Source organism: Strix aluco, chromosome 11 (assembly GCF_031877795.1).
Source record: "Strix aluco isolate bStrAlu1 chromosome 11, bStrAlu1.hap1, whole genome shotgun sequence".
In the NCBI taxonomy this organism is placed as follows: Eukaryota; Metazoa; Chordata; class Aves; order Strigiformes; family Strigidae; genus Strix; species Strix aluco.
In genome coordinates this window covers 287,687-306,176 of record NC_133941.1, presented here as the reverse complement: position 1 = coordinate 306,176, position 18,490 = coordinate 287,687, and the positions used below count along the sequence as shown (strand labels likewise).

Below are 18,490 nucleotides of genomic sequence, written 5' to 3'. Positions count from 1 at the left end.
TGCTTACTGAAGGATGGAGAGCCAGGAGCTGAACACAGTAACACAGTTGTCAGGACAGAGGCCTCCAAAGGCCAGGGCCCTCCCCTCAGTACTGAGCAAGATGAACAGGAGAGGCCCAGAGGTTGTGGCCAGGTCCTACCAAGAGTCCAGATCACCAGACAAATTTGTAGTGATGAGGCAGGTCCAAGGTCAAGCTAGGAAGATTTTAACTTACAGTGAGGGATGACATTAGAGTCAGGCCAATAATCAAAGAAAAGATGAGAAAAAAGCAGAATAGCTGTAAGAAAGAAAAGAAGAAAGTGAGTGGGACAAAGGGGAGACACAGCAGCCCTAGGCCAAGCTGCTGGGTTATCCTGGTACCACAGCTGGAAGATCAGGAGAATGGAGGAAGACTTGGGAGAGTAGCTGGTGGCAGAGGGGTTCTTGGATTTGCATCAGGGTCTGCTCTCAGATTTGGATTCAGGGCTGTTCTCAGAGGACAGGAAGAGCTGAAGCAGGAAGGACACCAAGAACATGAGCAGGGGGAGGTGTTGACCTGAAGTTCCCTGGCACACCATGAGGCTGGGCACGCAGATTCTTCCATTATCCCCACAAGCTGGGAACACTGAGGGCTAAACTCTTCTCCAAAACGTATCCTACAGCAACAGTGGCAGAAAAGATCAAGGAAATTCGGCAGAGAAACAGGCTGCAAAAGCAATTGCTTTGAATATAACTGAAAGGTTTCAGCAGGATCCTGAGTGCACTAATAGGCCTTAATGGCCCTGAACAGCCTCATCTGCAGCTTCCACGCATATCCCTGCACACAGGCCCAGAAGCCCTGTTTCGGCTCCTGCTTGGGCCTCCAGCCCCTGCCTGAGTTACACTGAAAGGGTACTAGTTTCTCACTCTTTCATAGCTTTGCCCCACTGATATGGATCCTGACCATGGATTGACTTCTCAGCTTCACCTTGTCACTGTGGATCTGCCTGGCAGTCACTGGGCTGTGTCCAACCCTGGTTACTGTCACAGGACCTGACCCCGGCCCTGAGCTGTGGATTGACTTCCTGCCTTGACTTTATCCCCACAAACTGCCCAGATGATCTGGTTCACGCTGGCTGCCGTCCTCAGGCCTGTCCTGCTTGCTGCACTGGGGTCCTGCAGTGTGAGCTCTGGTCAGTGAGGCCCCTACCCCGCTGGCCTCGCTGCCACCCACCTCCCCGTTCTCCATCCTGCAGTGAGCCCCCAGCCTCGCTGCTCCCTCACAGGTTTGCTCTGAGCCTCTGGATGAAAAGGGGACCTTGGATATTTATCCCTGTTTCTGCTCAAAGGCAGCTTCATGACAAGCATCCTATGGGCATTATGCCTGACTTAATGTGACATCAAGGGGAAACCTTCCAGTCTCAATGTGTGGGACAGTGTAAGGTTAATACTGACATTTGTTACAAGTGCTGTACATCCAAGGCTTCGTGTCGCATCCTGGCTGAGACCATAATGAGTGTGAAGTGGCTGACAGCATTCTCGCCACCACAGCAAATCGTTTCACTGAGCTCCTGATGAACAGCGGGTGATGCAGAGGTGCTGAGACACGACAGGAAGACACAGCAGGAGGCCATGAAAGACATTATCGATCCAGTCACTGGAATGAGATGTCCCAGAATAATTACGATCAACCACAGGGTTTACTTACTCGGGAACAAGGGATCAATATTCAGACAGACAGCTTGGGAGGAATGATTTTGTGGCATAATGAGTTTCTCTCTTTGTGACAATGAGTGCTAAACTCCCAGTTCTCATACACTGGGAGAGAAAAAACATGTTTCCACTTTTCAATGTAAGTAAAACTTACCAGGTTTGCCATCTTATTGAGGATGCATGCAGAAAATGAAGTCTGTGGAGGAGACAAAATGGATTCAAGCAGGGGAGCACAGTGTACTTAGCTGCTTTTCTCAGAAACTCAGTGCTTTCAGGCTTCACAAGGGAAGTACAAAGCACATGTGTACTCCCCCAGCTCAATTTACTGGTAAGAACCTTTGTGAGAACAAAATTGAATGTTCTTACAAGAAGGAGTCCACTGTACAGGGAGCACTTCAGGAGAAATGCTGGAAGGAAGGACAACAATAATGACGAGGTTGCAAATTTTAAAGACTAAATTGAGTAGTGTAAGATTACCTATTTAATGGGACATCCTGAGAAATTTAGGTTCATCAGGCCTTTTGTCTTAGATCCATGTATGCAATAAGAAATGAGAAAATGCAAACACAGATACAAGCCAAAAGCAGCAATAAAACCTGTATTTTCTATTTGTGCTGGGGGAGATCAAGTGTCATTAAATAAAATAACTCTTCTTCAATATAATTGTTTCTTTCTATCAGCTCAGTATGTAAGTGGCAAAGAGGGATTTTGACTGAAGGGGATTGCTGTTTGACATTAATCCACTCTGTCAATGAGCTCCTACAGGATCTTGAGCAAGGCTTGCGAGACATTTGCACGTGCCAGCCGCCACTGCAGAGTGCATTCAAAGCCTGATAAAGTGGCGTGTGTGCTGGGCTGCTTGAGGTGAAGTAGGAATTAACACATGCATGGCACAGTTGGAACTGCTGCTCACTCCTCCAAAAACCATTCTTACCAAAGCGCATTCTGAGCAGCCGCAAGTCCCACTAGGCCAGAAGCTGATCTCAATTATACCAGTACAGGCTCTGAGAAATAACTTATCTGACTGTAAGACCTACTGGAAGTTCATCTAACTGAAGAAGAGACCTAATAAAATCACTCAAGTCAACAGAACCAGCTCCAGCTATCCCACGGGGAGAGCTGGGAAAAGGGACAGGAAGGCTCCAGGGGGAACTGCTGAAAACAGAAGTAGTGTGCTGGCCAATACTGAAACTATTCCCTTGGCAATGGAACTACATCGCAGTTAGGGCTGGGCAAAAATCAGGATTACTTCTGGAAAGGGCAAGGATGCCTTTTTTTCATTTAGGCAAGGGTCTGGAGATCAGAGCAGTGGGTTGAGGTTAACCCCACTAGAAAGTGCCGAGTGATGGTAGTGAGCTAGCATGACAACTATGAAGTTACAAAATGGTTCTGCATTTGTAAAAAAGTATTTCTTCTGTTGCGGTTTACAACTAGTAAAATTAACTAGGGAGACAATTTGTGAGAGCACTCAGAACCCAACCCTGCCCTTCCTCATCAGCCTGTACTTGTAGTCATGAATGCTCAGAGAAAGGAGACACAAAGGTGTTTTATTTGGGGATATAGCATTTCACCAGCTTTCTTCAAGACCTTCCGCCCCCACAAAAAAAGTGAAGTAAATATGCCTCAAGCTTCCTGATGCTGCAGCTTTGCTCAGCAAACATCTCATTTTCTGTAATGAAATGAGTATACACCTACTTGGAGTCCAAGATTAAAACTATCATTTACTCAAGTGCTATGTAGTGCAGGCACCTTCTGCACATAGTTGAAGATGCTTTAAGAAATCAAAGCAGCAAGTACACAAAGAAATAGTGAATACAGAACATGAATTACCTGTATAGCCCACACCACACAGGCATTCTAATGTTTATTGCTTTGTTTTACAAAGATAGCTAAAATTTGTCATGCTCCATACAACAAGCTTTTTCTCTCACTGACTTGGTCAGACACTGAGAAGATGACATAAAAGATTTTTCTGGTCTCACAAACAGGATGCCAACAAAGAAGTTTGTTTTACATGAGGCACTGCTGGATCAATAGGTGAAAGGCTGAAAGGAAATGTAACCTACCAAGGAATAAAGATGCATTTTGCAGGAACAATGTGTTGTCATTAGGTTTAATTCGACAAATGGTGGTGTGATCTTAAAAGCCTCAGGTGATCATATTCCCTTGAGTGCGTTATCCAATTAGGGGAAAGGTGCATTAGATACGCCTTCCTTTGTTGTACTGCTGAAGTGGAGAGCAGGTGTGAGAAAACAAACAAGTTTGTAATCCCTGCTTTGCAAATCAATTCTTAATCACTCTGGCTCTTATTTCCATACCAGATTTAAATTTTTGATATTTATGAGAGCAACTTGGCAGCTCCCCTTTCATGGCTCAGATGAGCAGTAGCATTTTCATAGAATCACAGGATGGTTTGGGCTGGAAGGGACCTTAAAGCCCATCCAGTCCCACTCCCTGCCATGGCCAGGAACACCTTCCACTAGCCCAGGTTGCCCAAAGCCCCATCCAACCTGGCCTTGAACCCTTCCAGGGAGGGGGCAGCCACAGCTTCTCTGGGCAACCTGTGCCAGGGCCTTGCCACCCTCACAGGGAGGAATTTCTCCCTTAGATCTCATCTAAATCTCCCCTCTGTCAGTTTAAAACCACTCCCCCTCGTCCTATCCCCACACCCCTGATCAAGAGTCCCTCCCCCCTTTCCTGTAGCCCCTTTCAGTCCTGGGAGGCTGCTCTAAGGTCTCCCCGGAGCCTTTTCTTCCCCAGCTGAACCCCCCCAACTCTCTCAGCCTGTCTTCACAGGGGAGGGGCTCCAGCCCCCCGAGCATCTTCTGGCCTCCTCTGGTCCCTCCCGAGCAGGTCCGTGTCCTTCTGATGTTGGTGCCCCCAGAGCTGGACCCAGCACTGCAGGGGGTCTCCCAAGAGCAGAGCAGAGGGGGAGAATCCCTGCCTCGCCCTGCTGCCCACACTTCTCTGGATGCAGCCCCAGATACTGTTGGCTTTCTGGGCTGCGAGCACACGTTGCTGGCTCATGGTCAGTTTTCCATCCACTAACACCCCCAAGTCCTCCCAGTGCTGTAACCCCATCATAGAAGGCCACCAAATCCATCAGGCACGATTTTCCCTCAGTGAAGCCATGTTGGCTGTCACCAGGCACCTCCTTATTTCCCATGTGCCCCAGCACAGTTTCCAGGAGGAACCGCTCCTTGATCTTGCCGGGCACAGAGGTGAGACTGACTGGCCTGTAGTTCCCCGGGTCCTCTTTATTTCCCTTTTTTAAAATGGGGATTATGTTTCTCCTCTTCCAGTCAGGCTCCTTCCATTTTAGGCTTTTAATTCCTAATACAAGTGCACATGGTTTTTTTCAGGTCAGAACCAGTAGCTGTAATGAGACACCCAAGCAAAATAAGATTGGATGAAGCCCTGCTGAAAATGCGAGACACACAGTGTAAGTGGATAGCTTACAGTTCTACCATTTCCTGTTTCACTGTGTGAGTATACAAGTACTGTAAGAGTAAGACTTTGATATATAAAGCCCAACTTACATCTTCCATTCCTGTTAAGAAGTCACTTGTCTCCCTGTACTACTTCACTACAACTAGCATAGGATAACACTGGAAGAGAGAAGCCTTCTGTCAGGATATTCATGGCATATTCACCTTTGAAATATGCTCAGTTTTAGGGACCACAGTCTGCTTACCTGGCTAGATATGGTCCAAGAGCCATCTGCTTCAACGGATGTTCCAGGGAGGCCAAAGGGTAGGAGGATGGGCACTGGGATGAGGAGGAGTTTTTAGTAAGTCTATTGACTAGAGAATTCCATGTTAGTGGGAAGGAAATGTATGTTCTCATGTATTACCACTATGGCTGCTTTCATTTCTCTCTTGTAGGACATTTTTGTTGAAGAGCATTAATGTTTCTGAACAGAGTAAATAAAGTACACCAGCACATCTTCTGCAATGCTGGAGGCAAGGGATGGGATTTGATGGACCACTGGTCTAAGACAGTACTGTGTGACAAACTGCGTGCTATGAGGTGCTAAGATTGCCAGTGGCATCCCTACAAATTATTTTGTAATCTCCCTACACACAAGTGAATTCCTAAACCCACTGTTCTCTGCTCAACAATTATCAACAGCAGTACACATTAACAGTTTGATTAATAAGGGAACTTTTAATTAAAACCTAAAAGAAACAGGCATATGACCCACTGGAGAAGAAAGTGAAAAGTACTGTTTTATTGCTTAGTGGTAGATTTCACATAACAAAGTTACTGCAAAGCTGACATTTTCCCTTCTGTGTCCAAGAGCCACGACTGAGAGAATAAGCTGGTAAACTAGCACATAAATTAGACACAAACAAAGATCACAGCTACCCCTGGGAGAGAAATTAAGCTTGTATAAAGCATTACAGCTAACATTTTCTGAGTGATTCTGTTTCACACGTTGGTACAGCACCGTGCACGGGACCACGGCCACTGCACATAAATAACAGTGTGGCACGTGACAGTGCAGTCAGTCTTGGTCATCACTGCCAAAACACAACAGGCCACACCATGTGTCCTCCTGTGGCTGGCTGGTGACTTCCAGGGAGCTATGCCAATGTTAGGAAAGGCTAAAAGTCAACCAGTTCACCCAAAAACCACAATGAAGATCCCTCCTCATGTTGTGCCAGGCTCTTAAGATCCCAGGAACATCCCCAAAAGCAATGTGAATAGTTCTTTGGAATTGTCAGTGTAGAAGTAGTTGGGATACAGCAGTGACTTATCACAAATAATTTCTCCCTATTGTAATCACCGTGTTTAGGGATTTAGGCTGCTTCTTTTGTCTAGCTTCTGTAAGATACAAACTATGCAAAAACCTTTCTGCTCTCAGAAATTCTTTGTTTAAACCCTACAGTTGCAAATTGGGTGTTGTTATCAAAGCAGAAAGAGCAGTGCATGAAGAGAATTTAGATTTTCTTCTGATAAAACAATTACTGAAAAACCAGTGCTCAGGTAATTGATGTGATGTTTTCAGATGCCTGGTACAACAGCTTTGAGAGGGAGTTTATCAGCTCTGAAGAAGCAGCTCCCAGACCAATCTAAGGGAAGAAAAAGCAAAGTCATTGCAGTTTGAAAGGTAACTGTCTCCTTCCAGTATGGAGTTCTGGCTCAGCAGTCACTGGCCTTGCTTGGTTATCACACTGTCTGGGGATGGGGAGGAAGAGAGAGCAGGCAGAACTCTGGCTACAATCTGCCTGCAGGTGCTGTGACCCATGACAAAGAGAGAAACAGAAAAGGTATTTCCTTCTGCCAACAAACACCTAAAGGGTGTCTGAGATGTGCTCCCAACACCTCCGTTTCATTCTGTCTTCCCCTCCCTAGCTCAGGGGTGAAGTGCTTGGCAGGGTGGGCCCACGCTGTCACAGTGTCTGGGTTGGGGTACAAACTGTAATTATTACCTGGGGTAGTGCTATCATTAACAAGTGCAACATTTTCTCATTTGTGCAGAAATATGTATCTAAATTAAATGCAGAGCTACTAATGAGACAATAATATTTACTACTCACTTCACTACCTTGTCATAGTTAAGCATAACTGAGTTGTGTTCCAATTCTACCTGGAAGCACCCTGTGAAGAACAATGTCACAGAGCGGCCCCAGAAGCCCTGGAATTCTCTCTGGTAAGCGGTAATTAAATAAATGTTTGGGATCTTTTCTAAATAAGCAGATAACAATAGCCCCTGACCTTGATAAAATAAGCAAAGATCAACAGCAGAGTTTGCTGCAATCCTGGAATTACCTGCACTGAGAAGCAGGTCTTATTACATCAGGATGAAGGCAGAGTAAGTATTTCAGTCTTTGTCCTGGCAATGTCTAGCCCTGTGCCGAGACATTCTGACCCTTCTTGATCCAGCTGCTCTGTACGCAGAATTAAATCCACTGGGGCTGAGCAGTCCCTACAATCTATGCAAACAAGAATATGGTATGGATAGGAAGAAAGAGGAATGAGACTGTCTTTTTCAGTGATTACTTGCAATTAGATCTGATTGTGTTTAACAGTGACCCAGTTGATGTTGGTCTAAAACCAGGCTGCCCCAATTCTACCCTCTCTGTGCCTCCAGCTGTGTGACTGTGCTCAGTCCCTTGCACCAGCAATTAGTTATAAAACTAATTAGTTCCTTGAACCAATATAATAATCTAAGAATTATCATCAACTGCTGCTTAATTACAAGGTCACCAAATGAGTATTCTTGCTTTCTCCTCAGTCCTTATGCTCCTCTACAGGTAGTTTGTTCACTGTGACAGATACCCTAAGGAAAAATGGTTCCCTGACAGAGAACCCTGGTGAGGCCTGTCACCTGGCCAAACAACCCAATAAAACTTCTTTCTCTGCTGTTTAGTGGCTAAATTAGGAAGTCAGAGTATTCTTATTTTCAAGTCTCACATGAGAAGTAGTGAGACTTAATTTAAAGACATCTTGTTCAGTCAGAAACATCTAAATTGTCATTGATTGTTTTTCCTTAGTTGCATGTGTGAGTCTCTTTAAAAGCAGAAACTGTTTGTTATTTGTGCTCTGTTCCTGTTGCTAGACAGGCTACAGGACTTGTGTCAACATTACTGGAATAAAAAGTCAGAGTTTGAACAAGTCAAGCCTAAACTCTCACACTCCTGAGAAGCAGGAGGACTGCCACTGAATTGAGATGAAGAAGTTCAGGCCCAGTGACTTGGCTTAGTTAGAAGCATCTGCAAGGACCCTGGAGAAGAATCACCCCAGAAAATATCCTCATGTATGGACATTTCACAATAGCTGCATAGATTAGCTGTAGAGACCTGTAAAAACCCCTTCCATTTTATGGGCAGAAAAACATGATTATGCCAACACCTTGGGAAGGTTGAAACCTAAGTCCTTCTGGAAGGTGGCTTCAGAAATGTTGCTTCCACCACTGGAATCTAAAAGCAAATTAAGTCCTCAAATGAATATGTTATGTACAAGTAATTATGTCCTCAAAGGAGAGAACATTAAGGTAGTTGTAGTGTGCTATCCGTTAGAACAAGACAGAAGTGTTAAGAGTTGTTTTCCATTCATAAGAAGCATTTGTATAAACACACTTCCTATGCTGCTCCTCTTCCTTGAGATAGTAAGCACAGGAGTGAGGTAGATGCTTTTGCAAAGCTCTGCCCATTTCCCCTGACAGGAGGCTGGTGTACAGCATATAGACAAGGTGCCCACACAGACTCCTACTCCTGGTCACGTTTCTACATACACTGCAGATCAGAAACTACAGTAACAGAGGTAAAAGGGACATTGACCCTTGAGTCACACACATCAACGGGCATCTGGCACCAGGGCCCTGCACCTTCAACACCCCTTACAAAACAGATGACACCCTCCAGCGTCAGCTACCCACACGCTTTGGCTCTCTCTCTCCCAAAGTGATGCATTTCTTCAGTCCACAATTCCCTTTTTTTTTTTCCCCATGCTAAACCTTTTGTGAGTACATTTCAAGATGTCCCTATCTAAACACAGTACTACCAGCTGTAACTCACAGCTCTCCACAACCCAACCAACCTCTTTACCATCTCTATGCTCCCTAGCACGCCCAGATGATTCTTGTCACTTCAGCCACACAATCCTGAAGATACAAACCTGAGCCCCAAAGCAAGAGCTCAGAAGAAGCCCGAAGCAAGATTTCACTTCTGTGAGAGGCAGCAGGTCCCACCTCCCACATCCCACTGATCCAGCAACCCTGATTTTGTACCATCTCCTTATTCAGGAGATACTGCAAAGTGTCTGAGTATTCCCAAAACTATGCTAAACATATTTATTTTGGTAGTATTTTTTAAGTGGTGTGTTGTGCTAAGTGCTCAGCAACAAAACATTAAACACACCTTCACAAGTGTCAGGTTGAGCCCATGCAAATGGAGGTGCAATTGGACTCTGTTCTGCCAGACAGGACTGGCATTACAGTTTAACATTCAGGATTGCTAAATCCTTCGCTTGGTAACAAGAACTGTCTGACACTGCACAGACTCATTAACAGTAATCTGAGAAACATGTTTTAAATGGTAAGGTGTGGTTAAATTCACATTTAACTTCCATTTAATTATTTTGCATTTTATTAATTGCTTACATTTGATTCAAATTTAATTACTACTATTTGGATGCACCTAATAATTAGTTTTTAATGCCTGTTTAATGGTCTTGCCTGGTGATTGTGACCTGCTGGCCAGTTTTGGCCTGCATGCTCCTGTTTTGAGTGAATTAGAACCAGGCCTTTCTTATAAAGTGAATAATTTGTGAGAATAACCTTTGCACAGTTTTGTTTTCACGTTGTAGATCTGTGCGTTCTCTCATCAGCCTGCTCAGTTATTCTATTTTTATGACCAGGAAGCTATTCAAGCTGAAAGCATGATCATCCTTTGATGCTTGTACTGCCTGTTTGTCTTAGTTTACTCATTCGCTGAGGAGTTACTGTGATGCTCACCAAAACCAAGATCAAGGCTGACCTGTCTGGTGATTCTCTCTCCTTCACAGTTCAAGAGGAGATTCATAAAAGCAAGTCCTCAAGGAGTAAAACCAGAGTCCATATGATCCTTTTCAGCTTGTTGGAGTACAGGCAGGCCCATCACTGGGCCTGCAATGATCAGAGCAGCTGGAAAGGTAGAGAATTACTCTGTTTTGGTGGAAGCAGCAAACAGGGAAATGTCAGGTAACTGTTCACATGTTTCTCCTAAAGCCGAGATGAGAGACTGGAAGCTAGGCAGTAAATCCTGCTAGGTGCTGTTTTGCTTTGCAACAGCTAAATTTTCTATGTAAGTCTGTCCGAGATTATTGCTGCTGAAACTTCAGAGAACCCAAATTACCATGCAATCAGGAGGAAACTGATTATGGCAGTGGGGAAAGCAAAAACAACTAGCACAAGGATCCTTTCCAGGCTGATTAATGACTTGCAGCAATTACTCACTTCATACAAATGCTCACAGAATATTAGAAGTGAATATTTTGTAGTTCTACCAGATTTCAGATGAGCAACTGCTGTATTCTACAGGCAGGAAATAAACCCTCAAGCTTGAGCTGAAAGTAAACTATCTGTTTGAATAAAAGATGTTACTTCTACTTTGCTGCAATAGAGCAGTACAGGCAGAGGGGCTTTGTTGGATGATGCTGTACAAATAGCAACATCATTAACAGGTATAATTTTGTTTCAACTAACTTATGGGTCTGATCCTGACTTTAGACTGGGCAGAACCATCACTTCCTGTGTAAGTCCTGATGAAGGACTGCTAAATGAAGCTCTGTGTGCCTCCAAAGCGGGTCTGATTTGTTTATTGAACTATTTTACATCAGTGTGGCACCAGTGTCTCTCCTGACGCTCTAGAGACAAGGAGAGGAATCAGCCCAAGAAACACCACTAAAACATATGCAACCTAACTTCTAACACCAGTTATTCCCAGTATTTACTAAAGGAGAAAAATGCAGCTAACTTGGTATACAAGCTACGCAGCCCCTGCCAGCAACTCCGTCTCAAAGAAAGACCCTTCATGTTTCTGCACTTTCAAGCTTTCCTTCCACTTTTTGTCCCCATTGGAACAAGACACCCAAAGGAGTGTCTTGAGTGACTGAAGTCTGAGAAGCACTGATACAAACCAGAAGCTGATCATTTCCCTGCAATGTCAGTACAGTCAGGTCTTACAGCTGCCACTGAGACATTCTGAGGGGTTTTCCGAGGTGTTCTTTTCATCACTGCTAAGTTTTCTCACTCTAGAGTTCAGTTTTCCTGAAACTGCAATAAAAAGTTTAGTTTTATTTAATCTGATTCCTTCAACGACTTAAACATTTCTTACTGTGTTCATCCTTCCCTGAACAAAGAAATGCTCTAGAGCTCTAACAGAAAATTAAAATTGGAATCTGAATACTGTGATCATTTAGGTAGCCTATTGCCAGATGGCTGACTAGTATTGTCTTCTGCAGCCAGAGCTGGAATGCAAGGAGAGAGGAGGCAAAAGGGAAGCAGGAGGAGGCATGCAGAGAAAGGTGGGAGTCATGCTTGGGAGGAGCTTTGATGGCACTCAGAAGAGCACAGCTGCATCTTGCAATGTTCAATTTGGGGCCATGCATTTCATTTCTAATTGTGGTGGTTTAGCCCCTGCCGGGGTCTGAGACCACGCGGCCGCTGCCCCTCCCCCACAAAGGGAGTGAAATACAAAGCCCCAAGACTGAAATAAGGAAAGGTTTAATACAACAGTGCAATAGCAACACAACCAACAACAACAATAACAATAACAGTAATAGTGATAGCAGTGAACAGAGCAAAATAGCTACCAAATACAGCAGTTTGAAGCACGATGTACAAAACCACGAGTGCACCGCGCTCCACGCCAGGAAAATGTGACTTGCCAGGATGTGACGTCCGCATGGTATCTGAATAACCCGGCTAGAGCTCCCCCCCACTGCTGGGGAAACTTAACCCTATCCTGGTTAAACCAGGACACTAATACAGCCCCAAAGGTAATTACTCAACTTCTTCTTTATTGCAGTTCTCACCATTTCACATTATTTTAGTGCTCCTTCTGATATTAACTGATACCAGGCCCACAGGAGCAGCTGAAATGCGCAGGTAAGTGCCAACTCAGTGCTATTACAACCTATGCTTTGTCTTGCTTGGAGGAGATTAAAAAAAAAAAAAAAAACAACAAAAAAAACCAGCTCCCCAAGAATGAAAAGCACATCTGGATGGAAAATTTTCAGCATCATCTGGAAAATTTAATACTACAAGGACAATATGAATTTATCCCAGCTAAAGATGATACAATGGATACAGCTCCCATTTGCTTCACTGGATTCTGAACAGCATAGCAGCACCAGCAAGTGCAATCCTCTGAAAAGTACCTCGTTAGCTCTATCAGAGTGCCACAGCTGCAACAGACCAAATCCCGGAAAAAAATGCCACTGAACAGAGGAGTTGCTGTTGTCTACCAGATAGAAAATTTACTTCAGACTGGACCAGAAACAATTAACAGACTATTTCCTATTCATAAGCAAAAAAAAACCCCCAAAACTAGACCTCTATCCTCATGCTATTTAATCTTTATCTTAATTTTTTAAAAAATTAAGTAAATTCATCCACAATATAACTCCACTGAAATTATTGCCTCAACTCAACCCTGATTCAGTCTTGAACTTGAAATCAAGGGAGTTTTGACAGGGAGAAATTTGATTCTGCTGCGCTATCAAACATTGCTGATGCCAATTTAAAATAGAGGATTTACCAACTGCTGTAGCATCCACTGAACTGAGATTAAATCAGATTTCTTTGGGAGGAAACTTATTCCAGAGTCTCCTAAGCTTCACAAAACTGTTATTTTTTAGCATTGCTATACAGAAACTTTCTTTTGAGACTAGACATCAACTTCATTTGATTTTTTTCTTCCCCATATCGCAGCAAAAATAATAGGCAGTCACTTCATGAGTGAGTCATTTGTTTATCTCGGTGCCTTTGAAGCATGGATGTGATCAAGGACATTAACATGTTTTCTGAAGCAGAAAAACATTAAAGAACCAAAGACCTTTAGCAACCACCAGGGATATCAAATAAGATGATACAATATCACTCATTTAACTTGATCTTTGCATTTGGGTCTCCAGGACATAGCATCTAAATTCTGCTATAATCACAGACTTACTCTAGATCTGTACTACTTCAAGGGCTGAAGTTGATTCAGACGCTGCAGTAGGGCTCTGCTGCCACTGGCACACCCAGGAGGAGGGGACAGTTGTCAAACACACCTGGCACCTAGAGGCTGCCACCCTTCATGTATTATCAGATCCTCAAAAGACAGAAGTGCCTAAGGCAATGACCACTGCAGCAAACCTGGCTACTCCATTTGTGTCTAAATGGTAAAAATAAACCTTTGAAAATTTCATCACATAACTGTCAATTCATGGTCATTAATTTGTTTTTAATTTTTGATGATGTCAATTTGCCAGGCAGTTGAGAACTCTGAACACCAGAATTTAGTGGTAACAAAACCGTTGCAGTCCTGCAGACTGCTAAATTATTATAATAGGAAGGTCCAAACAGTAACACCACGTACTGGGGATTCTGAAGCAGAAGTCCAAATAAGCCACGATTTACTCTGTAATCAGATACTGTTTTACCTCATAAGGCCCTCAAACTCTCTACCACTATACATCACTGACCTTGTAATTAAGTGGTCTGCAGCTACCAGAGGGTAAAAGGACTTAATAACCTTACAATTTAAGGCTGCTATAGAATGAGCACAATGCACCTGGCTTGACTGGCAAAACTGGCTTCTTCATCCAAGCCAGGACAAGGACTTGCCAACTCAGAGCTCCTCTGTGTCTGCTGCTGTACGGGGTCTATCTGGGATGGAGCTGACACAAGGACTAGCAGTCTGCCATGTCCAAGTGCTCAGACAGCGCCACCTGCAAGACTCCTCTCTCGATTTGATGTCATTTTACATATATTCTGTATGAAACTCCCTATGTAAAACCAAGTTAAACTCTACTCTCTGGGGTAACAGCAGTTGACAGGTTCTAGCCCCCAATAAGATGGATGTTAAGTTTTGCTTCTGGAAGGCAAAATCCACATTATCTGTCATCAGCACCAGGGGTCTAGCAGTTAAAGTGGAGAATTTCACTTTTTCCTAGGAGTCCTGCACACAGTTTTTTTCTAAGTTAGGCACCCGTCTTGCACTACAGACAGGACACAGAAATGCAAAATGTAAATGCCTTTAAGCAGCTCTCTGCAAGATCATCTCTGTTCTTAAACCTACACAAGGTCTTATAGCAGTCTACCCAGGAGCCTTAGACAACCTTTTTACTATTGGGAAACCTGGCAGACCCTGAACCTGGCGTGATGTGCTCATAGACAGAAACGAGGAGGGATGTACAGAACTCTTTATTCTGCAGAATTCTGTAACCATCTCATGCTTAGCTAGATCAGAGTTACTCCTGTCCATCAGAGAGGTGACAAAGGCCATAATTAGGCCAGGGCAGTGTGCTGGGTTGAAATCTCCAGATTTTTTTTCACAGTAGCATGTTAAAGAGCAGCTGAACCATCACTGATAGAAGCAAACTTCAGCTGCAGATGTGAAATGTTTAATATACCCCAGTTCCAGCCGAACTATGTACCACACTCACAGATGTGGGTATCATTAACTTAGTATCAATTTAGCAATGTTTTTCAGTTCCCCATTACAGGCTGTATTGACCAATGCTATGCACCTTCAAGTAAAGGAAACTGCCACATGCCTTCTTTTTTCCTGTGCAATTCTGTATTTACACAGCTACTTTCCTCAGTACCTGGCCCCATGCAGAACTGAAAGTGATTCTAATGAAGAATGAGTTACTGTTTTTCAGTTAAAGGACAAGTAGCTGTAAAAGGTCAGTAAGATTTACTCTGGTGTTGGCTTAGAGATCATTTGTTATTCAAATGACAAAGGTACTATGTTTATAAAGTACAGCTAGTGATCAACAGCACTACCTGTTTATCACACAATCCTTGGCATTTCTGTAATTTCTCCAGGCAATAAGACTTGAGCTTCTCTCATTCAACATGAGCAGCAAAGGCTCAGAAATAATCACAGATTATTGCTGAGATCTTCCAGAAACTATTTTAAAAACAGTCTATCAATCAGCTTCTTGTTCTTGATGAGCCATTTCAAATGTCAAAATGTTGGGTCACATTTTTTAATAATAGCTACAAAAATGTCATGTTATGAAAGTTTTAATTCCACATCTTCCATGATAGCCTCTGAATCAGAGCCATGGAAATGCAGGTCTAAAAAGGACTGCTAAGAATTTTTTTTTTACTTTTTCTAGTTACTTTACTTTTTTTATGGTTTCTAGATCTATAAGCATTTTCAAGGTAACCTGTGGATCACCACTGAGCAAATTTAACAAAAGGACTGCTTTTATTAATGATCTTTTACCTCTCCCTTTGAAGGCATTCTAAACCCTGCATTGTCTTGTACCACAAGCTGAAAATCACTCCTGTATTACAGCCCTCTCTACATTCGAGGATATGAAACCATCACCAGCCATTCCAGGAGTGCATTCTAGAATTCCATCATACCATTTAGATGCCAACACAGAGCATTTCCAATCTGGTAGCAGCTATAGACAAGGAAAGAAAGAAATCTGGAGGAGAAAACTGTTTATTGAAGTCATCAGTGGTATGTAGAAAGAGTCCTGTGAAATTGCTCATTTAACAAGATGTTACATCACTGTTTATGGACCAAGAAGTGTTCATATCACAAACAGTCACACCAAAGCTTCACTGGAGTCTGATCAAACACAGCTTTTCTATTTACCATTTTCTTAACTTAAATTTGCATGCCAGGCCCACTGGGCTTGGTGAATTCTACTTGCTTCCCCCCCACAAAAACCCCACCTATTAACAACACTTTTGACTTCTCTGAGACTTTCAAAGCACATCACAAGCACCAAAGCTCACTGTATTGTATCACCACCACTTATTTGTGGACAGGGAACACAAAACTCAGGTATTTAAGGGTCTACCTAATTTCAATTACCATCTATGAAAAGTCTGACTGATTTTAACTACAGTTGGATTTCTGCCTTAATGCACCACTAAGAGTCACAGAGCAATTCAATGGGAGAGACAGAAATAGAATACAGCTGTCCCAATTCTCAGATTCCATTCTAACCAAATGACCATGTGGCCTCCCAGCTTGGTGCTTATAAGAATACACCAGCTGCTGTAGTTTACATCTGCAAACCATTCTCTAACTGCTTTTAAACTTATCTTCGTTCATAGTCAGGCTCAGCCGAAAGGGCCCAGGTGGGAGGGAGTGACAGAAGAGTTGAGAAGCGTATAGACTTTGTGCCTCATAGTCCTCTCAGCAGAAGCAGGTGTCAAATGACTCAAGGAACTTTTACTCCAGTGCTGCATGTTCATTCACCCAGGTTCCCTTGGGGTGCACAGAGTGTGCCAGCTGGGCAGGTGTGAAGAGGATGCCACAAGAGGACCACAGAAGCCATTTCTAAAAGCCAATACTACTACTGGTCTCAGCATATACCTCACCGGTCACATATGTGCCTTTATTGTCTTGTAAAGCATGATGTTCAATATTTGGCCTATTGAACAGCTTAATTATAATCCCTGCCCCCAAATGGCAGCTGAACACCCACTGATTCTCACTTCATGCTGTTTGCGTGTAAACAAACCCATTAAGCACCAGCGAGAAGTCTATTGTTATTACAATGACTATGAAAGTTATAAAGATGCAAATTACATAAAGGTCTGTGTTGCTATGTAGCTAGTTGTACAATATGAAAATCATCTTACTTCAACAACTGGTTGTGGGGATCTTCTTCCTCACTGCCACCAAGTCTCTGTTGTGCATCAAGATTCACCTGAATGACTATGAATGATGGGCAGGGGAACAGTTCTAAACTGAGTACTCTATGAACTTCCCTCTTATTAACCAGGTAATTCACTCAACCCTCCAAAGAAGAGACTTGCTGACCTATCATGCTCTACACAATGTGCACGCCTCAGCACTGTATTAGATCTCTGACGGTTTCTGCACTTAGCCAAGTACAAGCTGTAGCGTTTCCCAGCTGATTTCTAGCCACTAATCCACACCTCTGATACAGTGAAGGCTTGGGATTTTAAGTAGCAGCTTCCAGTTTCACTGGTGCCATTGGTGCAAGTGATAGAAATAAAAAGCCCCTAACTATTCTCTTTGCCACATGCTTTGCAGACACAGTGGGACTAATGGTCAGTACCAGAAACTGTGAACTGTATCACTACTATTTGCTAAAACCTTCCCATAAATGGTCCATGCTGGAATAGGAGAGCAAATACTCCAGTTGTCTTCAACCTGCTGGTAATGCCAAGTGACCAGCTTTCTTATAAGCCTGTCCTTACAAAGGGGAAGAAATCCTTGCCAGGATAAAATGACTGTCTTCCTTCTTCCAAGTCCTTTTGAAACACTGCAGCAAAGCTTACAGATCAACTGTAACTTACCCCTGATTAGTTTCATGATGATCTACAGCTACCAAAACTCCTGAAATACCATATTTATGCCTAACACAACTGACATGATTACTCCATCCTCTCACTTGCTCAACCATTTCATACACCTACAGGTGTATGTACATATGTATGGTAGGTGTAGGTATATGTAGTGTATGGATATACACCTACTTTTCATTCTAACTCCCTTTGGATGGACAGTTTCAGTTTTACTCTGTATAGTACTTACCATAACGGGATTCTGTTCTTCACTGTTGCTGCGCTACAGGACTCTTAAAAACCAGCACCCTAAAAGATAAAATTAATAATCTTACTGCAGGAAGAATAACACATTGTGAGCAAATTAAGCCCTCACAAAATGAGCAGACCTAATAACTTAGTAACTGCTAAGAACAATAAAGCCACTAGAAAAAAGCCAGGAACAGTTAATTAGTAAAAAACACACACATATTGCATATGCATACTCACAGGCACACAGAAACAACAGAGGGGAAGGGAGCAATACTTGAACTGACCGTTATCTATTCCAACCAGATCAGGCAATATGACCAGTACCTGAAATTAACTTTGTTAACACCAGATCCCTGTTCAAAATTCCTCTCTACATCTGATTCCAGGCTGCACCTCCACTAAGAACAGCTGCTCTCAGGTGTTGTGTACAGGTAGGCACAAATGCAGCTGCCTTGCTGATGTGGTCCTGCCACTGGCCCCGCTGCCCTTTCTTATCAGACCAACATAGACAACCTGAAGGCAAATCACATTTGCACTGCATCCTTAAAGCGAGGCTTGAGGTCACTTTACTGAATAGTTTGTACA

General features: G+C 43.3%; 1 long non-coding RNA gene across 4 annotated transcripts in view; it reads right to left on the bottom strand.

The window, feature by feature from the left end:
* The window catches only part of LOC141928395 (uncharacterized), a 62,734-nt gene that overhangs the window by 19,103 nt on the left and 25,141 nt on the right, over positions 1-18,490 (bottom strand). For all 4 annotated transcript variants that reach the window (XR_012624745.1, XR_012624743.1, XR_012624744.1 and 1 more), the window contains one exon: positions 17,904-17,962. This is a non-coding gene — a long non-coding RNA (uncharacterized LOC141928395). The remainder of the gene's footprint in view (positions 1-17,903; positions 17,963-18,490) is intronic.